General features: G+C 42.6%; 1 long non-coding RNA gene and 1 pseudogene across 1 annotated transcript; both read left to right on the forward strand.

The window, feature by feature from the left end:
* The window catches only part of LOC140724567 (alpha-1,4-N-acetylglucosaminyltransferase-like), a 31148-nt pseudogene extending 6265 nt beyond the window's left edge, over positions 1-24883 (forward strand).
* LOC140725342 (uncharacterized) lies at positions 18591-20293 on the forward strand. The gene is made up of 3 exons (XR_012098324.1): positions 18591-18983; positions 19363-19499; positions 19656-20293. It is a non-coding gene; the product is annotated as an uncharacterized lncRNA (long non-coding RNA).
* Positions 24884-26612: the final 1729 nt, after the last annotated feature.

The following is a 26612-nucleotide window of genomic DNA, read 5'->3' on the forward strand; positions in this document are numbered from 1 at the left end:
CTACAGGCACTCTGTAATCTCATCCCTAACAATCGATTCCAGAAACTTCCCAACAGTTGTATAGTTTCCTTTCTGCTACCTCCCTCCCTTCTTAAATAGAGGAGTAGCATTTGCAATTTTCCAGTTACCCGGTACAATGCCAGAATCTATTGATTCTTGACAGATCATTGTTAATGCCTCCACAATCTCTACAGCTACTTCTTTCAGAACCCGAGGGTGCATTCCAACAGGTCCAGGAGATTTATCCACCTTCAGATCATTTTGCTTTCTGAGCACACTTCTCAGTCATAATTTTCACTGCACACTCTCAAATGTGCAGTATATTGCAGACATCTTCCACTCTGATGAAAAATACGCATTCAGTTTCGCTGCCATCTCTGCATCTCTCAGTACAATATCTCCAGCGTCTTTTGGTATTGGTCCTATATCTAAATTCTTTTACCCCTGATCATGCTATTCTTGCACGCCTGTGGTTCCTGCCTTTTAGCTTCCTACCCAACTCCCTGAATTTTCTCTTCATGATCTCCTCCCTTGTTCTACCTATGTCATTGGTACCAAAGTGTACCAAGACTTCTGCCTGTTCACTCTCTTCCTTCAGAATACTCTGCACCAAATCCAAGACACCCGGTACCCTGGCACCTGGCAAGCAACATACCAAGTTGGTATCTCTAACAGGCTGACAGAACCTCCTGTCTCTACCCCTCACTATGGAATCCCCGATGACTACCACATTCCTCATCTTCCTCTTTCCCTTCTGCACCACAGAACCAGGCTTAGTGAAAGGCGCAGTAACACGGCTGTTCTGGAAATTATGTGAAATGGCTGTTCTGTGAATGATGTGAAATGGCTGTTCTGCGAATGATGTGAAATGGCTGTTCTGTGAATGATGTGAAATGGACACTTATGCAAGCTGGTTTTACCTTGTAGGAAAAGACAGTATGCAAGCTCTGATGTCGCCTTTGAGCTTCTGTCTGTGACCAGATTTGTCAAGAATTGTTTCTTTGCATTGGTGTTTGCTCTCTAGAGAAGGTACCTGTAATTCCTTTGTCTCAAACACCACAGATTAGGATTCAGCAGATTATGAATTTTGTACAAGACAATAAAAACCAATACCAATTTCCCTGTCATAGGTCAAAAGATCTTTTTCATTCACACCCCATTGCTGCTGCTTATCATCAGGCATGATTTGGAATAACACACAAGTCTCACACAGCTGAAATGTGTTCTACTCAGAGCTGTTTCTCAAACCTGATCTTTCACTATCTCCCAGAACAAAATGTTTCCAGTGGATGTCCAGTAAGATCGGGTTCTATTTGTAGCATTTAATGAAGAGCAACTTCTGAGGCTCAAATAATTCACATGAACAAGAAGTAAGTTGTCCAATGCTGAGAGTCAGAACAGAGAACATGGAACAGTACAGCATAGGAACAGGCCCTTTGACCCACAGTGTCTATGCTAACCATGATGCCAATAGAAATCCCATCAGTACACACATGGTCTATATCCCTCTGTTCTTTCTGTTTATTGACTATCTAAATGCTTTTGCATCATTGCTATCATATCTGCAACCATTATTTCCACAGGCAGTGCTTTCCTAGCTCCTACCACTCTCTGTGTAAAGACCTTGCCTTGTCTTTTCTGATTTCCTCATTCACCTTAAAGATATTTCCACTTGTATTTGACATTTTCAACCTGGGGAAAAGACTCTGAGCATCTACCATATCTATGAGTCTCAGAACTCACTTGTGTGATTTCAGTCAGACTGATAAACACATTTCCAACCCTAGGTTTGTGTGACAAAGCATATCAGCTTCTAAAAAATCTCAGTGAGATGTTTCTCTTTGCACACACTATATGTTCAATAGCATTTACAAATTTGCCCACAACACCAGTGTTGTCTGAATCACGAGTGGTTTTGAGTGTTTCTCTTTCAACCAATGGTCCCTCACTTGTGTTGTTCCAGAATTCTCTACTTTTATTTCAGTTTGACAGTATCTGCAGGTTTTGATATCATTTTTTATTTTTTCACTTCTAATTACTAATTCCTTTATCCCTGAGCATTCCATTCTCACATTGAATCACTCCTGGTTCCATAGGATCACATCCTTTTTTGTCTCTTACAGTCCCTAGTCTTTGCTCCCCACCTCTGGGCCCATTTTCAAATTGTGATTGCTCCATCTATTGAATCACAGATGTCAGAGAATCAAATTTAAAACTGAAAATACTAAAAATCCTCAGTGATCACATAACTTCCTAGAGTTAGAGTTGGAAGTCACTAATTTTCCATCAGTATATATTGTTTTCATATTACCAACTCCTTTGGAATTTTATTAATTGGGAGTACTACTTCTGGATCTGAAAATTATTTCTAACGCTGAATTTTCATTTAACCATTAACCATTATCACTTTATGTGAATGCAAATTGTTAGGAAATATTTCCTGGTAGTATGACACCAAGGTACTTTGTAAAGTTCAACGTTCAGAACACTAATTTAATAACCCTCCTTTTGAACATACCCCAGTCACAAGGAACGGACAGCATCACAACTTCAACTATGTTACTACAGGTGGGTAGTGCCGTGGTTTCTCGTGCCCCACAAATGACCAGGAGACGCAGAAGATTCTTCGAGAAGGGTTAAACTTTAATTTGCAAATCAAAGCTGAGACAGTCATTAAGCTAGTCGCTGATTGCCCACCGATCCCCGGACACAGCATTCTTTATAGCAATCTCCTGGTCCAGTTGCTTTAGCATATGCAATCGATCTATAGTTGCGTATCACACGTACATCCTGCCACTATTGTTTCTACCCATTGACTTAATCATGTTCTAACCTACATCTCTTAACTACCTCTCATTAACGCACCATTGTCTTCTACATTCTTAGGATTTTGTGACTTATCTAGGTCTCTTAGCTACCTCTCATTAACACACCATTGTCTTCTACATTCTTAGGATTTTGTGACTTATCTACATCTCTTAGCTACCTCTCATTAACACACCATTGTCTTCTACATTCTTAGGATTTCGTTCTCCTACAGAATTGGATACATGCATAGCAAATAGCAGGTTTCAAAACTGATTACATAGTTTTGGTTACACAGCAAAATTTCAACTTTTATACTCCAATATATCCTCCCTTTGAGACCCAGAGGGTCTCACACAGAGAAAAGACTAGGAGTCTGCGCACAAAAGCCCCAATAAACTCAAGCATTTATTCCCAAATCTCGGGTTAAACTATAATTTTCTGCGCCAAGACCTCAAAGTATTCTCTCCCTGTTACCCTGGGCTGCTGAGCCAAAAACCTGTCCCTCTGTACCTGAGCCAGGGAAAAAGACTCAGAAGCCCTTACAATCTACTCCCACACTGTTGTTTTGCTCTTATTCATCCTGCAGGTGTTGTAGGCTGTAACAATACATTTTCAGTGTTTCTTTCTCCACTAAGCTTGCTTCAGTAATTGCCACGAGCATTGGAAATTGTTTGGTTGCAGCACGCACTACAAGAGATTTGAGACAAGGAAGAAAACAGCACAGCACAAGTGCACAGCTCAACAATATAACACTGACAGTTATTGCTATTTTAGTCAGCCATGCTCCCCATCCTCTGAGTCTACTTTCCAACCAATCAAAGAACTGATGTTCAAATCCTGCAGTCTGTTTGACCTCCATCCGCAGATTCTTTAATTTATTCATTGCTCTGGTGAAAGACCCTTCTGGGCTAGTATTGTTTGGTATGAAAGTGCAGCATTGTTCTCCAAACATTACACACACACACCCTTTTTCTGCCAAAAGCCAATCCAGTACCTGTCTGTTTTGCCACGCCATCCTGCTAGTTGCATCTAGTTGTTGCCCTAAGGCCTCCAGTGCATCATCGGTGTAGTTGATGAATCTCTGTTGATTGTAGTATATATAGTTTATCCATTCAACATTTTTGCTTACCCCTATCACAGGTATGATAGCTTTCCAGCCTGCATCTCATGCAGTGTCAGGCATGTCATTCGATTAGTTTGCATGCGGTAACTCATCAATGCTAACGGTAAAGCATCGACCCAATTAAGTTTAGTGTCTGCACAAATTTTGTTTAGTTTTGCTTTCAGGGTTCCATTAATTCTGAAGTGGAAGTTGATAGGTTTTTGATTATTTAGGGTGTCAAAGATTTCAGAGAGAATGAAGGAGTATGGAGTTGATGGAATGGTGGAGCTGACTTGATGGGCCAAATTCTTTTCCTGTGAGTTATGGTCTTATGGTTTAATCACAAGGTATAGAATGAAAATGTGTTGAAGCAGGGAACAGACCTAATGAGATAATGTATTGAAAGAAAAGACCAAGAATCAAAGAACCCAGAAGATTTATTAGATGAGAAAATGAAGACCAGAATGTGATGGGCAGATTAAGTCATCAAACAAGGCATATTGAGACCTGCTGATTCTGCTAGATCTTGAGGAAAAATGGATTTGAATGAGGAAGGCAAACATTAGTTAAGGATCCACCAGGGGTCACTGGAGATGAGCAATATTTTCTTCTATTTATATATACCAACTGAATTCTAAGTTAATGTTAAGTTCTACAGTAAAGAAAAAGCACTAAGAAAATTCACATTGGCTTTATAAAAAGTCAATAAAAAGGTGAACAATCTTTGTCAATGTGATTGAGACTTTCTCTACATTTAGTACTTCTGACCAGGTGATGTGGAGAATTGCATTTTGCATAATTCCCAAGACACATTACATTGATTCTGCTACATACACTACAGCGTCATTGTAAAAAAAAAATCTGAGTCAACTAATTTACTTCATGAATCCCTTCATGAAGTAATAGATTGGTTTGTCTGGGTTTCAGAGAGCGGCAGACTCCACTAAACACACCACTAATGGTGTCGGTTCTACATTGTCAGTCAACTCATGATCAATGATCTACTTTGTATATTGATGAAGGTTGAGCACTGTCAATAGAGTCTATAAAATTTCTTCTTTGCCTGGCTTACTGAGTTCCTCCAGAATTTAGTGTGTGAAACTTTATTCTTTGTTACTGAAGCTAAATTCAAGAAAGGAATGGAGTAGATGATGGAGGTTTTGCCTTAAGTGGCTGAAAATGCAGCCGGGCTGTGAGGTGGATTGGTGAGCTGCTTCAGTAGTCAGAAGCTTCCAGCTCAGAGAATGCTGAGTGCTGAAGATCTGTACAGACCAATGGCTGGTGTTTTCAAGGGTGTCGTACATCTCACATCTGTGGTCTGAACGTCCCACCTACTTCAAAATGGCACCTATTGTACTGTGCCCAAGAAGGGCATGGTGACCTGCCTGAACAACGACCATCTGTCAGCACTTACATCCACCATAACAAGTTCTTCAAGAAGTTGGTTATTGTGCTGGATCCTCTTCATTTGCCGATCAGCGTATCAGGTCAACACCAAACGTTGTTTCACTGGTCCTCTACTGTGTTCTGGACCATCTGGGTAACAGCACGTCAGGCTGCTAATCATTGTCAACACTCAGCATCCACCACATTCATCAGAAGATCTCCATCAGTGCAGATCATTGACAATATTTCCTCCTCACTGATCATCAACACAGGAGCACTTCATGCTTAGACTCCGCTCTTCTCTTTGCACACACTACAGGTTCAACAACACTTACAAATTTTCCAGCAACACCAGTGTTGTCTGAATCACGAGTGGTTTTGAGTGTTTCTCTTTTAACCAATGATGCCTCACTTATTGAGTTGTTCCAGAATTTTCTGCTTTTATTTCAGTTTAACAGCATCTGCAGGTTTTGATTTTCATTTTTTATTTCTTCACTTCTAATTACTAATCCATTTCACTCTGACCCTCCCTTTTAACATTGAATCACTCCTGGTTCCATGGGATCACATCCTTTTGTGTCTTACTGTCCCTAGTCTTTGCTCCCCACCTCTGGGCCCATTTAAAAATTGTGATGTCTCCATCTATTGAATCACTGATGTCAGAAAATCAAATTTAAAACTGAAAATACTAAAAATCCTCAGCGATCAGATAACTTCCTTGGAGAGAAAAATAGTTATCGTTGAAGTCACTAATCTTTCATCAGTATATATCTTGTTTTCACGTTACCAATTCTTTTGTGGTTTTATTGTTAGTTAATATGACTTCCTCATCTGATAAGTATTTCCAATGCTGGGTATTAGTTTAACCATTAACTTTTTCTGATTGCCACTTTATGTGACTGCAAATTGTTACATAATATTTCCTGTTGGGATCATACCGAGGTGCTTTGTAATAAGTTCAACATTCAGAACATTAAATTAATAACCCTCATTTAGAACATACAACCAGACTCAAAGAACGGACTCACAGAGCAGCATCACACATTCAGCCACGTTACTACAAGGTGGGTAGCAATAGCTTTTAAAACCTATCCCTTGTCATCGTGATATGTTTTTCATGTTATTTTAGGAAAATTCATTTTATTTGTCATAAAATTTTGTTTATCGTTAAAAGTGTGAAGGAAATTAACAGCATCAGAAATACTAAAACAATATTACATGTTAAACAACATTTTAAAACACTCATGTAACTTCATATAGCTGAATAGGATTAGAACATTGTGAATCAATTTTATTTCGGAGATAATTTATTCCACATCTAATCTAAAGGTTTTGTTTTAATTAGTTGAGTGGGGCAGATCGGGACTGGGTGCCAGTGTAACAAATGTCAGCCACCAGTCAGGGATGATAAACAGGTGCCATTTGATCTTCACAAATCTCACGACATATGGTGGTGATATTAAACCTGATTCTGGTTCTGACGTCTCTCACAGAGACACCGTCAAAGACAAGGAGTGAGAAGAAAAGATTTTTTTATTGCACCTTCCTAATCTCATGGTGTCCCAGGTGACTGCAGGCAGTAGACATCTTTGAAGTCAGGTCCGTGGCAATGGCAAAGAAACAAAGTAAAGACCAAGAAATAAACTTTGTCCTTCTAACTCATGTGTTGAGAGCATAAAGGACTGACCAGAGCCCAGCACTTGATTCAGTACCAACAATTGTCAAAAACTGAGAAATCTGATTTTCTCTCTGACAATAAACCGAATGTGAAATGGTTGCCAGGAAATATATTCCTTTTCACTGTTTTGTTGCCCAGATTGATCCCGGAATATTCCCTTTGCCGAATTCAGGCAGCATCTGTGAAAAGAGGAACAGCGAATTAATGTTATAGCCGTGTACCAGAATTACTCCACTCTGATACAAAATCAAAGACTCAGCACCTGAAATTGTTGAATTCACTGTGGGGTAGTAAAGGCTGAAACGTCCTTTGTGATAAAATGAGACCCGAATGTTCTTGACCTCTCTCTGCTTACAGCACCTTCATCAACAACACCACCAAGCCTACCCTATCTACCCTGCACTCCACGTTTCCTCTCTTCCTTCAAAGCCAAGGTTATAAGACTGTATGACATAGGAACAGAATTAGACCACTTGGTCTGTGCCAACATTCCATCATGGCTGATTTATTATCCCTCTCCATTCGATTCTCCAGCTTACTCCCCATAACCTTTCATACCCTTACTAATGAAGAATCCATCAACCTCCTCTTTGAATATACCCAATGACATGCCTCCACAGCTGTTTGTGGCAATGGATTCCACAGATACCCCTCCTCTAGCTAGAGAAACTCCTCCCGATCTCCATTCTAAAAAGACGTCCCTCTGTTATGAGGCTGAACCCTCTGATCCTAGACTCCCCCACTATAGAAACATTCTCTCCACATCCACTCTATCGAGGCCTTTCAATATTCAATAGGTTTCAATGAGATTCCCCCTTATTATTCTAAAATCCAGTGTGTACAGGTCTAGAGCCACCAAATGTGGCTCAGATGTTAACGCCTTTGTTCAACAGCCTGATGGTTGAGGGGTAGTAATTGTTCTTGAACTTGGTGTTCTGAGTCATGAGACTCCTGTAATTTCTAACTGATGGCAGCAGGGAGAAAACAGTACTGCTTGGGGGGTGGCGGGTCGAAGCTCTGATGATGGATGGTGCTTTTGTATGTTTTGTATGGGAACGTTTCATATACTCAATGGATGAGAGGGTCTAACCCATGATGTACTGGGCTGAATCCACTCCCTATTTCAGATTTTATGTTCTAAGGCCTTGGTGTTCCCATACCAGGCCATAATGCCGCCAGTCAGCACACTTTCCACCACACATCTATAGACATTTGCCTAGTTTTTAATGACATGCTAAACTTTGGCAGACTTCTGACGAAGTAGAGGTGCCGTTCTGCTTTCTTTGTAATTATATTTATATGACGGGTCTAGAACAAGTCATCTGAGGGAGTGACACCTAGTAATTTAAAGTTACTGACCCTCTCCACCTCTGATCCTCCGATGATTACTGACTCATGGTCCTCTGGTTTCCCTCTCCTGAAATTGACAGTCAGTTCCTGGGTCTTTTGACATGGAGTGAGAGGTTGATGTTATTTAACCACTAGTTATTTAACTAGTTAAATTGCTATTGATCTCAATTAAGAGACTGTAGAAACATAGAAACATAGAAAATAGGTGCAGGAGTAGGCCATTCGGCCCTTCGAGCCTGCACCGCCATTCAGTATGATCATGGCTGATCATCCAACTCAGAACCCTGTACCTCCTTTCTCTCCATACCCCGATCCCATATCCCCTTACCCCTTGTAACACAATACAGGATCATTGTGTTTCTATTCGTTTTGAACATTAAAAAAATTCTTGCTAATGTTAATAAATACAATTGCTCCAATCAGTCTAATCGCATCAAATACAAGTTGTTTCAATGTCTAATGCAAATAAACCAGTCAGCTAGCCAGCAGTCTTGTTGCTGGCAGTGAACGTTTTAAATAATATGGGAAATGCATTAAAAAAGCTTGCATTTATTTATTCACAGGACTCTTTGAAAGAACATCTCAACTCTAGGTCATGATCCTCATGAAGAAGGACTGTTTCCTTGTCTTAGTATTTGCAGTTTCAGGTTTGCTATACAGATGCTGCGAATGGGACCAATATTATTCCATTCAAAGCTATTTCAGAATAGCTCAGATGAAAAACAATTTTGGTACAAAAGTTTCTGATCCTGCATCCCCAGACAAGAAACCCGGGATTATGTTTGTGGAGTCGACTGACAACGTAGAGCCGACACCATTAGCGGTGTGTTCAGTGGAGTCTGCTGCTCTCCGAAACCCAGACAAACCAATCTATTACTTCATGAAGGGATTCAGTGGCAACTTGAGCCAGTATCCACAGCCTGAGTACAAAGGAATCCCATTGCTCTCCTCAGTGAGGAATATCACCATTCTACCCTTGAATGTCACTGAACTGTTCGAAGACACTCCATTGAAAGGCTGGTATCAAAAGGTAACCAATTACAAGATACGATTTCATTTCATTAACTAATCATTTGACTCAAATTATTTTTTCACAATAGCACCTTTAATGCAGTGTGTCTGTGGAAATTATGTGAAATTCAATGATCTCAATATCACCTGGTCAGAAATACAGGGGCCTGAAAGTCTCAGGCACATCAACAAAGAACAGTCAATGTTTGGGCCCAAGACCCTTCAGCAGGACCGGAGAAAAAAAAGGTGAGGAGTAGATTTAAATGTTGGGGGGAAGGGAGGGAGAAACACAAGGTGATAGGTGAAACCAGGAGGGGGGGGGGGCTGAAGTAAAGAGCTGAAAAGTTGATTGGTGAAAGAGATACAGGGAAATCTAATAGGAGAAGACAGAAGGCCATGGAAGAAGGAAAAGTGGGGAGGACCACCAGAGGGAGGTGATGGGCAGGCAACGAGATAAGGTGAGAGAATAGGGGATGGGGAATGGTGAAGGAGAAGGGAGGGGGACGTTATCAGAAGCTCGAGAAATCGATGTTCATGCCATCGGAGGCTAGCCAGATAAAAAGTAAGATCTTGTTTCTCCAACCTGAGTGTGGCCTTATCAAATTCATGGTATCTTGAAGGGCTTCAGAAGATTAACTGAATTCAGAATGACCTGTGATGCACTCCAATCAATTTGACTACTCTGTATCTAATTCCGATAATTTTCTCCAATTATATCCTGCATTTTCTGTGGAAGGGTCTATATCTGGTTTCCTAACTCTGCTATATCTAAAATATTGACCATTGCAAACCTTGATGCATAACATACTTCGTTGAATTCCAATAGTCCTCTCTTTCAATTTTTGATTGACTTGAATCAATGCCGCTTAGCTGTCTCCCAAGAAAGTGAGTAAATAATTGCCTCATTGTAGACAGGCACCATTCAGGAACCATATTTCAGTTCTAAAATTAACTACGCTTACTGATACCCTGGTACCAACGTGACAACTTCCCCTGTATCTAGATACACTGATCCTTTTTTTTTGCACTACCTTACTTTCCCTTTTCTATTTATGATTTATATTTTAAATTTTTAATTATATTTACTATCGATTTGTACACCAGGGAGCGTGAAGCGTAGAATCAAATATTGCTGTGATGATTGCATGCTCTAGTATCAATTGTTTGGCGACAATAAAGTAATAATGATATTCCTTTGTGTTATGCTTCATCTCACTGAATTTAGGATCTGGTGTAGTTCCAGCTATTTGAGGTTGTAGGTAGTCAATTTTACATTAATTTTACATTATTCTCCTGTAAAATATAACCGTAATTTCTGCTCTGATCTCCGGTTTTAATTTTCAATTGTATATCATTTTACGTTCATAGTTTCTATTTCATAGTTTACTAGCCTATCCAATTCAGGTTCCCAATTGTCTTTGGACTCAAGTCATCCATCTTTTTTTTTGCCACCCAAATTCTTTCCTAAATTGGGGTGGCAAGAACCAATATGTTTTCTACTTTTTCTTCATTTTCTTAACAAAACTCCCCTGATTCTCAGAATGAGAGAATGGAAAAAATCCATCTTGGTCAAATCTATTGTAATTCTACTTGGAAAAGCAGTTCCAATCTATTTTGAACAGCAGTTCCAATCTCAAATCTTCCTCAGATCAGAATTACCACATTCATTGATCACCAGGTCTCCAAAATTGGGAACATCATCTACATCAATTGTTATCTGCCAGTGATGATAATATTCCTGTTGCTCCCCCACAACTTTCAATTGGGGACATGGTACCATCCACTTTTATTTGGAGAAATCAGCATCCTGTATACTGATGGATTTGTTTTGTCTATAATTTTCATGGGGCCCTGCAAACCTCGGATTTAGAAATGAGGTGAGTTCGTGCATTTTAATTGTCACTTTCTCCTGGACTTAATCCTATGGGACAACTTTTGAGTCAAAGTCAGCTTTACTCTGTTGCCTCTTCTTTCATAGTTGATGGTTGCCAGATAATTGGTCTCTTTTGCCATCTCTGCATATGATTGTATCCACTTTTCTGACACTATTCCATCTAATATGTACTGAAACATCTGGCTACTCACTCCTCCCCCACCTTTTAGAATGCCATGAACCAAATCAGAGAAGTCCCTGACACTGGCAGCTGGATGGCAACATATCATCCAGGTGTGTCTATTGCATACAAAGAATCTTGTCTCTGCTGCTCTGACTGGAATCTCCTGACACCACTGCTGTCCTCTTCTCCCCACTTCACTTTGAGCCACAGAGATGCACTTAATGCCATTGACCCTGTTACTGTGGCTCCTTCCAGTAGGTTCCCCACTCATAGCAGTGTCCAAAATGCTAAACTTACTATTGAAGGGAATAGCCACAGGCTGCCCATTTCCTTTCCCTCTGCTGACAGTCACACAGATACCTGCCTCCTGCAACTTAAAGGTGGCTACCTCCCTGTAGTTCTTATCTATCACCTCCTCAGTTTCCCCATTTGAGTTGGAGATCATCGAGCTGCAGATTATTTATTAAATGATCTCTGACGAGCTGCAGTTCAGTGTAGCTGATGCAGATGTGGTATCCGGGAGGCTGGAGGTCTCCCAGAATTCCCACATCTCAGAAAAAGGATCATAACACAGAACCTGGAGCCATTCTCCCTGCTCTAACTATGTACTAACCAAGAGAGAGTGAAGAAGAAACAAGAGAAACTTAAATGAAAATAATGGGCTGCCACATAATTGGCCTCTTTCTCTATCTCTACATCTGATTGTACCCACTTCTCTGACACTATTCCATCTAATCTGGGTTCTGACAAGTCAAATCATAACATGTCCTCCAAATCTCTCGCGTCTCTTGTGGTCATGTGTTTATTGGGGTGTATAACAATGTATTCTTTGTTATCATCAGTTCATAAGGCAAAACTACCTGCCCTGTTCTTCCATTTTGTTGCATTATTTTGACTATATTTTTTAATGTTCCTTTGGTACTTTCCACAATTGCACTAGACTGTGAATTATAGGGTATAGCAATCTCTGCTTGATCACAAAAAGTGCCATGACATCTTGCATTATGAGGGAGGGCTGTAAAATGTGTGCCTTGATCCAATTTGATACTCTGAGGTAATTCCCAGTGAGTGAAAACCCCTTCCAATAACATTTTTCACTGGCTTTGGCCATGTTTGTCTTCGTCAGGAACGCTTCCACCCACCTGTTAAAGAATCTACCAAGCCAAGACACCTGGATCCTCGGTGGGTAGCAAATGTCCAGTGTAATATCTCTGCAAGTTCATCGAAGTTCCCTTTACTGTTATGGTAGGTCACAGGGCTCCTTTTTAACATTTCTATCAGGATTGCATTGTGCACAAATCAAGCAAGTCTTGACATGGTGCTCCACACTGTCCTTCATCCAAGGCCACAAACACATCTTTATCTTTTCCAGGGTGCTATTGGCTCCCTGCTGTTCTCATAGATTGTGGTACCAATGGATCATCATTTTTCTTCCTTCCTCTGGGAGCACAAACTTCATTTCATGATGGACTACTTCATCCATGACAAGTATGTCCTTGTGTTCCTTGTATGTTTCTGACCCTGCTCCTTCTATTAATTTTTTTAAATTCTTTATCTTTCTTCTGCTTCTCAATTAAATTTATGACCTTAAACTATTCCTTCTGTCTTCCCATCTCTGTGGCTGCCATTCCTGCCAATTTAAAGCACCTTGCTTTACTAACTCATCAGCCTTCCTATTTCCCACAGAGAACAGCTTTGAGTGAGCTGTCACCTTTCTGGGTCCGTATTCTTTCCCCTTTGCTTCCTCAAATATATACAGCGATGGAGAAACAGATGGGAGGGGCTTTCCATCATCTGAAATAAATCCTCTTGCTTCCCACAGAGGCAAATATTCTGTTAGACGATTACAAACGTAAGTACTATCAGAGTGTATGGCTGATCCAGGTGGAAAACATTCTGGGTGACTAAGCACATATGCCACATTTGCTAATTCTGCTGCCTGGGCACTCATGATATTGGGTAAATTGAGGTTATGCTCTACCTTTTCTAGCTGTCGTCATCCTGTACATATGCCACCTCCAGTTCTTCTCTCACCCATCTGTATTGACGAGAGGGCATCTACAAAAATTTTAAAATCGGGTTTTTCTTTCATTGTGCCTGTGTTCTTCGTCATTACTTTGTCTGATCTTCCTCTACTCCCTCATTAGTTTGATACATATGTTTTCTTGGGTTAATCTGCTGTTATATACTGACACCCATGTGGTTCTCCAGTACAATGAAGATTATCTGCAAAGAAGGTAGAAATTTTGATACCGTTTACAACTACATCTCAACCCTGTAGTGCCAAGACTGACTGAACAAGATATTTTAATTTGAACATCCAGCAGCTGGTGTTAAATGGAAATTCTTAATTAACTAGCCACCAATTAGTAATTTCCTTGAATGCCTATTTCCTTTTGAAATGTGAGCATCTCATACTCAGAATAGAAATGCACATATTTCCATCTGAACCTAGATTACACAAGGCCAATGTGTAATCCAGGATCCCCTCAAATCAATTCCATGGAAAACAAAGAAACACAAACCAAGAACAGAGTCAAGACGAAAGACAAAATTCCATGCTTGCACTGTTCTTCCTTCAGAACCTTCCCCAATAACTGCAAAACTTGTGTAAGCCCTTGGGTCGCCTCAGGTTCGCTCAGCTCGTACTTGTCTGGGGGAGCAGCCTTTGACCCCACCAAACTGGGTAATCACCTTGTGTGGAAGCTGTGTGATGTCCTCGCCTCGCCAAAGAACAAACAGGACACCATATGCGATTAAATAATTACAATTTATAAAGATTACTATAACTAATTAATAACCACACAGTATATGAAGGAAAAGAAAATAAAGAAAAGCCGCCAAACTTATCAAAGTCCAAACCACTTCGTGCACAACCGTTGGAGCTCAATTACTGAAGTCTTCTGGCCACCATTCGATCCCCTCCGAACTCCTCGACTCGCAGCTCAGGACCACCCGAAGTGGTCAACCAAACACATCCATCTTCATCTCCTCTCCTCGGGGTACCTCCTGGCCTTGGACCCCGGCTTGGGGTCCATTCCTCGCCCAGTTTACAGCATCGCATCCTCTCTCTCACCCCCTCGCACCGACTCCCCAAAAGCCCACCAACAATAGCTTACAGACTCAGAAGAAAGAACAACATTAATCCCAATTGGTTTATAAAGGAATACAATTCTCATTATCAGTAAATTTTAACCCAAACAAGCTTCCAGCACTCTCTCGCAACAAAGAAGCATTCCTACTTTTAAAAAAAACAAAGAAGCCATTTTGATTAACATACACAGTAACAAAGAAAAAAAAAACCCATTACACTTAAAACAGTGAATTCTCAATATGTCACAGGGGGACATGGAGACTGGACACAAATGTAGGACGCAGGCACTGATGTACTAGGAGCAGGACAGGAACAACTTAAAGAATAGAACAAGATGGGGTGACCGTGGTGTGCATGAGGGACGTGGCATTCAAAAGTGATCATGAGGTTCAGAGATAGTTTGTAGCGAGGCAGGACCTTGGCTAGGCTAGAGGATGGGTCTATGGGACAAGGAATGCTGGGAGGATAGCCCCCTGGATGGGCCACATAACTCCTGGGCAGGGCCCAGCCTCCCAGGCAGGAACACAGGGGTCTGGGCAGGTCACAGGGCACCTGGGCAGGATGCAGGGCACAACCCATCAGAAGAGAGGGGTAGGAAAGGGTCAGAGTCCCCCACTGGGCAACAGCAGTCCAGCCAGCTTACCCAACAAAGGCAAGGGATCAGAAGGGAGCTCAGTCTAGGGTGGCTACAAGAACGGACTTACAGAACTAGTTGATTAACAGTGGGTACTCCAAGCCAGGATGAACAGAACAAATCCAGGTGAACAGCACAAGCAGGACAAACATGATGCACAGGTCAGAACAGGGCAACCAGGTCAAAACAGGATAGACAGGCAAACAGCATAACAGTGAGAACAAGGCACATCAGACAGACTAGCACATACAAAGCAAACAGGACAACCCCCAACTAGACTCAGTCCCAGAGCCCCTTATATACACCTGCCAGCCGATAGGCATCATGTGCGTCTCCTTAAGCCAAGATGATCCTATTTGGGCTTAAGGGTGAAAGGAGGAATGGCTACAAGACCCGGAGTCCGGAGTCCATGGACCGGATCAAGACCCAGAATGCAGGCTCCGGGCAGGACCATAACACACTAAGAAAAACTTTTACACATTTTCTGAAGAACCAAAGAGAAGAAAAATAACTGCTTTGTGGTGGCCGCTGACACATTAACACACTGATACAATCACTTCAGGGCACAATCTTTTTAAAATTGTTCTTGCTCTCTCTTTCTCTGTCTCACATACAGACAGATATTCTTTCAAGTGAACTCGCATGTGGCTACATTTTACAAAATTAAAACATACAAATCATTCACACTTCAAACCATTCCAGAAAATCTCTTTACCTTAAGGGTTAAACCATTGCCAAAATATTGAGGAAACGCATTACTCTCAAAGTTTAAAACAAAGAATTCTCATCATGCAGAAGTAAAGAACATTCAGCAAGTTTAAAGCATGAGATCCCCACATTAACCAAAATTCCATCATGTTCTGACCCTTTTGTTCTTACAGAAACATCTGCATGATGCTAAGCTAGGGCATATCATCTGTGATGTTACTTGGGGTCGTCAGGTGTTTCGGGTCTATCAGCATAATACATGCTCACCCAGGTGACCCGACCGGGGTTGATCAGACCCCGGCCTGTGCCCTAGCAACAACCCATGGATCTGCCCTCTTTATCCAGAGCCATCTTGATGTTTTCTCTGCTGCATCTGTGGTGGTAGAAATGGCTCTCCTTCTTCCCTCTCCCATGATTCCAAGTGCAGTGTGTAGTTGCAGAGCGACTGGCCTGCAAAGCCACGACACCCAACTTCCATGGGCCAACACTTTGCTCTCCAGCCTCTTCTTTGGCAGTTGTTCATCAGATCCTCATACTTGGCTGTTTTCCGCTCATTGGCCTCCTCCATGCATTCTTCCCATGGAACTGTAAGCTCAAGCATAAGAATGTGCTTCGATGAGTCGGACCACAACACAATGTCGGGCCGCAATGCAGTCTCTGTGATGTGGGGAGGGAACTGCAGCTGTTTTCCCAGGTCTGCTTTTAGCTTCCAGTCCTGCGCAGTGAAGAGCAACCCGGATGCTTTCTGGTGTTCTGTTAGTTTTTTTCCACTCTTTGACAAAGCAGATGGTATACTTGGCCGGACTTGTTTTCCGACAGATGTTAAGGGTGCTGCAGATTGTCTCAGCAATTGTCCGGAGGACCAGGTCATGCCGCCTTCGATAACGGCCATCGGCAAGAGCTCTGGGGCAGCAGCTCAGAATATGCTCTAGTGTACCAGTCTTCTCACAGAGGGGGCAAGCTGGTTGTTCAACAAAGCCCCTGCCGTGCAGGTTGGATGGGCTAGGAAGGACGTCATAAACAGCCTGGATAAGGAACTTGATGCGGTGTGGATCCACCTTCCAGCGATCGTTCGATGTGATCTTTCACTCGATCACCTGCTCCCATTTGGTCCAGGCTCCTTGCTGTTTCATTGCCACTGCTCTGCTGGTCCTCTCCTTCTCCACAGCTGCCCTTACTTCATTCTCATTGCTCTTTCCCTTGTGCTTTGTCAAAATGGAAAACTTCAAGGCTTCCAAGTCCAACTCTTCCCTTGGCAACTGCCCCCACCAGCTCTTTGTGGCGCAGTTGCGCCTTAGCTTCTGCTCTCCACTTTCTTCCAGTTCTCACTGCCACTCTTGCTCTGGCAACCTCCAGATCTGAAGATTCCCGGAACTCCAACACCTCTCTTGCTCGCAAAACCTTGAACTCCTCTTCGATGGATTTCAGGGGGAGCTTCAGTTTGCAGTTATTCCCGTACAGAGCGATGCTGCTGATGTTCCTTGCTAAACCCAGCCATCTTCAGAGGAACCGGCTGACTACAGTCTCTAATTCAGCAACAGTGGAAATTGGAAACTCACAGAGGAGCATTGGCCAGAGGATTCCTGGTAGTATACCGTGCTGGTAAATCCATGCCTTAAACCGCCCTGGAAGGCCAGTCCTCTCACCTCTTGCAACCATTGTTCAAACTCCCCACAGGTGTTTCCTATTGCCGCTTTATCTCGGAGTGTTGCATCAAACATCTTCCCAAGACTTTTAACAAGGTTCTCTGTGATGGTAGGAATTGGAATGTCCTCAATAGAGAAACAAAATTCCTCCTTTACGCTCTCCTTCTTCAGCGCTACAGATCTTGATTTTACAGGCTTAAAAGACATCCTTGCCCAGCTCATCAACCTTTCCAGCCCCTTAAGAAACCACCTACACCTGGCACTGACTCCGTAGTGATAGTCAGATCATCCATGAAGGCTCAAATTGGTGTTTGGCAGATCCCAGATCCTGATTTTGGGCCTCGACACTCTGGCTCTGCAGATTTTACCAGCATGTTCATTGCCAGGACAAAAAAGGTGATTGAGATGGTGCAGCCTGTGATGATACCAATCTCCAGCCTGCACCAGTCTGATGTTATTGGCCCTGTTGAGACTCTCAGGTGGAACTCATTGTAGTAGTCCATAAGGAGGTCTCTGATTCCCTCAGGAACACGGTGCCTCTTCAGAGCATCTTCAACAACCTTCTGGGGGATTGATCCATAGGCATTGGCCAAATCCAACCACAAAACCACTAAGTCATCCTTATTCTCTCTGGCCTCCCTCAGGAGCTGTGTGATGACTCCAGTGTGCTCCAAGCAGCCTGGTACTCTTGGAACGCCAGCCTTCTGGACAGAGGTGTCAATGTAATTGTTCCTCAGGAAGTACTCTGTTAGGCGCTTTGCCACCTCGCTGAAGAAGATCTTACTTTCAACACTGAACAAGGATATTATCCTAAACTGGCTGATGTTCTCAGAGTTCTCTTCTTCTGGAATCTGTTGGGGTTAATTCGTGTTGGGGTTAATTCGAGACTGCCATTACAGGTCAGGAGTGGCTCACGTAACACACATAATGTTAGGAGGCCGGGATGCGAGGGAGGGGGGAGCGAAACTGGGGACCCCGCTACACCGATACTATTGGTGTCACGCGATTCAGTAAACAAAAGAAACGGGTAACTCGTGAGCATATGGCTGCGGGCCAATAAGATGGACACAAGTGCCCGATATTACCTAATATGTAATGGGGGGTGTGCTGGGGGAAAAAGGGGTATAAATAAGAGCAGATTGTAAGGGGAAAACAGAACGCCTTCTCCAGCGACTCCGTGGATTCGCTGTGCCAGTTACGAATTCTGCAATAAAGCCACGTTTTGTAATATTCCGGTGTAAGTTGTCTCTCTTCCTAAACGAACACAGGGCAGAATTTCAAGCCCAACATTTGGTGACCCCGACGTGGGGAGGGAGAGACAACACAGGCTGGCGGGTCCGACGGCAGACAACTTGCGGCCGCAAGCTCGACTAAGGTCAGGAAGTGCCTGTTATATCAAAGACTTCCACTAGGTAGTTAAATCACTGAGTTAGATCTTGTCTGCTGACGGATCCTCACCAACCCCAAATTACCCTGGGAGAGATCATTCCCGGTGCAGAATCGTGACTGGTAAGTACTAACTCTTAATCTGTTTTTAGGAAGATTCTCCGCCCGTGGAAAAGTCTTCTGAGTGAGGGTACCCGCCGCCCACGATGGGCATAAAAGTCTCAGGAGTGAGGAGAAAAGTGTTGCGGGCACCGTAGTACACAGGGATAATGACGGCGCCTACCTTAGACTGGTTGTTAAGAGGAGAAATCTCCCACGCGAAGGTCAGGTTTTGAAAGGCGACCGTCCCACATTTGATCCTCTCTGTGTACTAGGGAGCCATGGAGCACTTCCAATTTCGAGTTACCAAAACTCAGACATTTGTGTGTTGAGTAACAGAGTATATGAGAGTTTTTAGAATTATGGTAAAATTGATAACTGTGCGAGTTCAATAATCTAACAGTGAGCAGCCGCAGGGGTCGGACACCATCAAGGTAGGAGTGGAAGTGTTCCTCCGAGGCCCAGGGAAGCTCACCTGGAACGGAAAACGGTGGCATGGTCCATACCCTGTCGCCGAGGTCTCCAACAGGGCATTAAAAGGTAAGAAGGGAGGGGGACAATAACTGGCATCATTTTCTACTGGCTAAATAAGACCTCTGGCAAGTGGGGAGCGTTTCTGGGACAGTCGGCTCTAGGACTGTCTATTTCAATTGCTATCTTTATCACGTGTGGTTGTTGTTGCATACCCTGTATTAGGACCCTAGTCATCCGGACTATAGATCGAGCCTTGACTGGAAAGAATGGACCTCCACCGGCGTACCAGGCACCCTTGTTCCCGGTGGAAGGGGAGGACACGGCCCTCCCGGAAAGCGGACGCGCTATGGGAGGACACGGACTGAAATGGACCATGGCAAGGGGGGGGATTGTGAATTTGTTATTGAATAAGTTTTCTGAAATGTTGCATGCTACTTGTAAAAATTGCGGATGTTTAGGGAACCCCTACCCATATTTTGTGACCCTAGGTCGGACAAATCAGGATAAGCAAATAGGGAGGACACGCCAAAGAGTGCCGGGGGACGCTCACCTCTCTGCCTGATCCCGGCAGCCGCGGAAAAGATTGTAAGGGATGTGGGGATGTGGCCTCTGGGAGGCCAAGGGAGGGAGTGTTGGGGTTAATTCGTGTTGGGGTTAATTCGAGACTGCCATTACAGGTCAGGAGTGGCTCACGTAACACACATAATGTTAGGAGGCCGGGATGCGAGGGAGGGGGGAGCGAAACTGGGGACCCCGCTACACCGATACTATTAGTGTCACGCGATTCAGTAAACAAAAGAAACGGGTAACTCGTGAGCATATGGCTGCGGGCCAATAAGATGGACACAAGTGCCCGATATTACCTAATATGTAATGGGGGGTGTGCTGGGGGAAAAAGGGGTATAAATAAGAGCAGATTGTAAGGGGAAAACAGAACGCCTTCTCCAGCGACTCCGTGGATTCGCTGTGCCAGTTACGAATTCTGCAATAAAGCCACGTTTTGTAATATTCCGGTGTAAGTTGTCTCTCTTCCTAAACGAACACAGGGCAGAATTTCAAGCCCAACAAATCCACACTCTGTTTTGCATACTTCCATTCCTTGGGCACTTTGCCTCTCTTCCAGATGACCTTGAGGATTCTCCACAACCACCCGAGGAGTTGGGGGCAGCATTTGTAGGTGTTGTAGGTAGTGCCACTCGGACCAGGTGCTGAGCCAGATCTGGCTCTCTTGACTACTTGCTAAACCTCCTTGAACAGAGGCTCTTGAAGGTGGAAAGCCTCTGTTGGTTCTGCGGGGGCGATGAGGGCATCACAGTCTCCCAGTTCAACTTCTCTGTCCGGGTTACTGAAGGTGCTTCGAAGATGGTGGTCCATCTGTTCCTCTGTGCAGGACAGCTTTCTGCTTCTCTTCTGACCCAGCAGCTGTTTGGTGAACTGAAATGTGTTATTGATAAATGCAGATCTTTTCTGTGCTCCTTCTCTCTTGCGCCTCTGATGTTGCTCCATTCTTCTCTGAGTTAAGAACCTTTTCCTCAGCATCACACACAGTTCTTCCAGTCATGCCCTGTCCTCACGGGTTGCCAATTTATGTTGTTGCTTGAGCGCCTTGAGTTCTTTCTGGATGTTGTGGATTTTGGTGGCTCTGTTGTTTCTAACATATGGCTGTTTGGCCCGCTTCTCTTCCTCCATACCAAATCTTTCTGCTGCCATAGTTAAGATCACTGTTGTCATTATCTGGGAGTACAGTTAGACGAGAAGCTAGACTAGACTGCCAACACAGATGCCTTGTGCAGGAAGGCACAGAGTCGACTGTACTTCCTAAGAAGGTTGGCGTCATTCAATGTCTGTAGTGAGATGCTGAAGATGTTCTATAGGTCAGTTGTGGAGAGCGCCCTCTTCTTTGTGGTGGCGTGTTGGGGAGGAAGCATTAAGAAGAGGGACGCCTCACGTCTTAATAAGCTGGTATGGAAGGCGGGCTCTGTCGTGGGCAAAGTACTGGAGGGTTTAACATCGGTAGCTGAGCGAAGGGCGCTGAGTAGGCTACGGTCAATTATGGATAACTCTGAACATCCTCTACATAGCACCATCCAGAGACAGAGAAGCAGTTTCAGCGACAGGTTACTATCGATGCAATGCTCCTCAGACAGGATGAAGAGGTCAATACTCCCCAATGCCATTAGGCTTTACAATTCTACCGCCAGGACTTAAGAACTTTTTAAAAGCTATTATTAATGCTTTTTGAGATAGTGATTTAGATGCATATCATATTTTTTTTTACTGAGTTAAGTATTGTATGTAATTAGTTTTGCTACAACAAGTGTATGGGACATTGGAAAAAAAGTTGAATTTCCCCATGGGGATGAATAAAGTATCTATCTATCTATCCATCCATCCATCCATCCATCCATCCATCCATCCATCCATCCATCCATCCATCCATCCATCCATCCATCCATCCATCCATCCATCCATCCATCCATCCATCCATCCATCCATCCATCCATCCATCCATCCATCCATCCATCCATCCATCCATCCATCCATCCATCCATCCATCCATCCATCCACACCACCTGTGGCCACTGTTTCCAACACTAGATCTCTGTCCTCATCAAATCTTTGCCACTCTGCTATCTGGCAGGCTTTGGGCCATCTGATTCACATGGTCTGAGATGTGATGTTGTTTCCCGGACATCCCACATCCAACACCCAGTACAGAACACCGACCTCACAGACATAGTTCCTGTTCCTATTCTTCACAAGCAACTTAACTCGCATTGACATGTTATCACTGAAACCCCAATGAGCCAACACCTTTCTACTATGATTCCCCTCTACTCTGACACCTGCTCTATAAAGCTGTCTTCTTAAATTCTTCCCACCTGTCTAATTCGATGATGTCCATGTGCCTGTGCAGTCGTGCTTTGACCAAACAGTTGAAGAAAAAATGATCTCCTTTTAACTTATTCCCACCAGTCTAACTCAATGATGTCTACGTGTCTCTGCTGTGAGAACATGATTTGTAGGCTCCTTGAAAGTGAGGTTGTAGGTTGTGGAATAAGTTCAGATTTAGGGTGAGTGAAGTGATCCACACTGTTTCAGGAGCTCAATGGTTGTAGGGTAACAATGTTCCTAAACATGGTGGCATGGAACCTAAGGCTACAGCATATCCTGCCCGATGGTAGAACTGAGAGAAGTGCCTGACCTGGATGGTGGACATTCTTGATGATGGATGCTGCTTTCTTGTGTCAGCGCTGTTTGTAAATGTACTGGATGGTGATGGGGGCTTTGCCTTCGATGGATTAGGCTGCATCCAACACTTACTGTAGATGTCTCCATTCCTGAGAATTGGTGTTTCCATAGCAGGCTGTGGTATAACCAGTCAAGCCACTCTCCACTGTGTGATGATGTGTTGAATCTGTCAAAACTTCTAAAAGAGTAGAGGCGCTCTTGTGAGAGCTGGTCAGTAGTAAGTGAATCCAGATGAGAAGGGGTTGATGGTGTGAGTAGGGATGGGAAGTATGGACACAGAATCAGAATCAGTTTTATTACATCTGACAAGTGTCATGAAATCTGTTGTTTTTCAGCAGCAGTAGGTATGATAAATTCTGATAAGTTATGATATTATGATAAATTAGAAAAGAAATACATAGTGCATAATAAGACATAATACTACATAAAAAGAAAAGGCCAAAAATGGTGTAGAGCAATAGTTTCTTTGCTCTCCAGCAAGCATCTAAAGTTCTGTATAGCTCACATGGTGAGAACTTCCAGATGTCCAAATTACCCTCTTTATAGTGCAACTAATCTTGTGGTGGACTGTGAATTGCCAACAACTTTTCTAAGGCAGAAAAATGTGACCAGCTTCAGCAATCCAAATCAGCATTCACAGGGGACATTGTCAGTCTGTGTGTATACTTCATGTCTAAATCTAGTGTGAATGGTGTGTACTGTAGACAGTTCAAATTCTGAAGTTGACGTGTGATATGATGAAGATATCCAAAATAATAAGGGGAATAGTGAGGGCAGATAGTAAAAACTACATAAAATAAACTGGTATTAGACAGAGGAAATGCATGAGTTTATGTTAAGACTGTGGTTGCAATCTGGAATAAGAAAGTAATGGAGTACTCTCATAATATTCAAGAAGTGTCTAGACAAACTCTTGAATTGTCAAGATGGAGAAGGCTACAGAGCAAACGCAGGTAACTTGGACAGGAAAGGCAGGGGTCCCCAACCTGGGATCCATGGAGAGGTCCATGGCATAAAAAGGGTTGGGATCCCCTGATAGCGGGATATGGGCTAAATGCAGGCAAATGGGATGAGGTCAGTTAGGCAGATTTGGGCTAAAGAACCTGTTTATGTGCTGTAAAACTGTTTAATTCTGGACTGTATGACTCCAAATGGGATTAGTATAAATGAGTGCAGTCAGCTGATGGATGAGATGTGCTGAATGACTTGTTTCTACCTTTACAATACTACAACTTTCTTTCTCAGTGAGTAACAAAGGTGACAGGTTAAATTTCTTTCCCAAGGAGTGGAACCACCAAATTAATCTGGATTGAGGGACAGCTCTGGAGTATATTTACAGGGGTCTTTGGATGAAACATTCCTCTTCTTCAGTGTGGGATTGTGTGGAGTGAACATTTCACACATTCCCTCAGTATACTGGTTGTAGTGTTTTTGTGTGTTGGCTGCAGCCACTGCACACTGGGCTGTCTGACTGAACTGTCATTAGCTTCAGCAAGAGGCAGAGTCTGGACAAGAGATGTTTTAGAAAAAATAAAAATTAACATAAAATATCAACATTGTCTTTATCCATTATACCACAGGTAAAACCAGAAAAGGAGAGGTATTGGACACATATACTTGCTGATGGCTGCAGATTGGCACTGCTCTGGAAATATGGGGGAACCTACCTGGATACTGACATTATATCACTGAGCTCTACGCCGTTTGCCAACTTTACATGTCCAGAGAGCACAGAAACAGTCAGTAATGGGGCACTTGGTTTCCATCATAAGCATCATACATTTTTATGGAATTGCATGGAAGATTTTGTGGCCCATTACAATTTTTCAATATTTGGGGTCAACAGGGTCCTCGACTGATCACCCGTGTGCTGAATAGATGGTGCAATACTAGTAAACCAGCCACCTTCATTGGCAAGGAATGCAATGGCATCTCTATATGGAGCACAAAACGTTTCTATCCAATCTCATATCCAGCATGGGGGAGGTACTACGTTCACTGGGAAAAGGGGAATATAGAACGGGCCTTCTCGGCTACATATGGAGCACATGTCTGGAATTATATGAATTCCAGAAAGAAAAAAAAGTATTGTTGCTGGAAGTGGATCATTAATTGAAAACTTTTTCTAACTGCATTGTCCAATCACATACAAAAATTTAATTCAATCCAGAAATAGTACCGCGTCAGTTAAGACTTGATATTGTACAATGATTGACAAAATGAAGTAGACACATTTCCCAAAATTTCACTTTATAATTTATAAGAAAATCCTTTGAGCATATTTGTAATCCATGAAACACTTATTGTCATACATAGTCTTCAAAGAACATCTCATCCAATCTAGATACCATGCAGTTCAGTTGCCAAATATCAATCAGACAGAAATATCAATTTCCCACTGCAGGTTTGTAAAATGTAATCTTGCATTGAGATCAGATGGCAGTGACCATGCAGGAGGTGTCTCACATTTAAGTCATCACAGAGCAGAAAGCAGCAGGATTTGACAAAACATTCATGTGAATTAGTTGAGAAACAAAAAGACAAACTCTTGAGAAAATCATTCACTGTGTTTTGCTGCATTTAGATTTGTCATAATGTTAATTGGTTTTGTATTTGGAAGAAGGATAATTATGATTGTGTGCTGACAGAGTCAAGAGTGGCTAAGCACATAGGAAGATTTCCATGAAGAACATAACTAAATTTCAAAGGTTGAATGGTTCAATTTAATATCAGAGAATGTACATTATACAGTACTGTATACAACCTGAAATCATCCCCTCCCCCCACTTTCTGCAACAAAAACATCAACACCCCCCCCCCCAACCACCCATTTGGGGTAATAACAAGACCCCAAAGACCATGATCTGGAGTCCGTCAAAAAAACTACTATCCATGCCAACACTTTGACATCACAACACGCATCTCTCTCACTAATGAGAGAGATGGAGAGATATCACTCCTGCCACAGTCAGAGGGGAGGCCAACAGCTCACTGATTCGATGTTACAATCTGCAGCGTTGTTTATTCCAGTTCCTCCAACTCAAGAATCATCAAACTCCCTCTCAAGCCAGAAGTTACTAATAGGGACAAATTATAAAATAAAGTTTTCTGCATTGGGAAATATTTTTGCGGAGGAAAGGGCTAATTAAAAAAGTGATCATTTTTAACTTTACAATGTGGGGATATGATTTGAGAGGACGAAGAACATCAAGTCACTGGCTTCCAGTTCACTTCAAATTGCTGGGCAGTCTCCAGATATGAATGTCTATTCATGACCGCAACACAGAATTTCAACAGTAACAGGATAAAGTGACTTTAATTTTTGTCCATTACTACTGAGTTTATATTTGATATTTAAACTGAGAGCTAAGATCACTAATCACAGTTGGTAAGGCATATCATACAGGAAGTGTAACAATTCATGTCATTGCTGCAAATCTTGTACTTTTGCAGTTTGGTATAAATTGAAAACAGTTAACATGGCATCTGGAAACGCAATCGAAAATTGTAAAATCAAAATCAACTATCAAGTAATATATAATAACAACAATAATAATAGAGACTTTGAAGTACTTTGGTGTTCACTCCAACAAACAATGGAGTCGACATCTCCTTCCACTAGTCAAAGTGTGGAAACAGGCCAGTCACATCTGTGTTTTCACCCAGTTAGCCATTGGTCACTGAGCTGCAGCTCCAGTTCCCTAACACGGTCTGTAAGGAGCTGCAGATGTGTGTACTTCAAGCAGATATACAGCAGCTATTAGTGTGACTGGAAGTCTCCCAGATCTCTCACATATGGCATGAAGAACAGACCACTAACCCTGGATCCATTGTCACAACTCTAGCAAAGCAATAATAGACAAAGACAGAAATAAACTTTGAATAAGCTTACCGTAGCCAACACCTCTAATTTGGTGCACTCACACA

The sequence above is a fragment of the Hemitrygon akajei genome, chromosome 3 (assembly GCF_048418815.1).
Source record: "Hemitrygon akajei chromosome 3, sHemAka1.3, whole genome shotgun sequence".
NCBI classification, from domain to species: Eukaryota; Metazoa; Chordata; class Chondrichthyes; order Myliobatiformes; family Dasyatidae; genus Hemitrygon; species Hemitrygon akajei.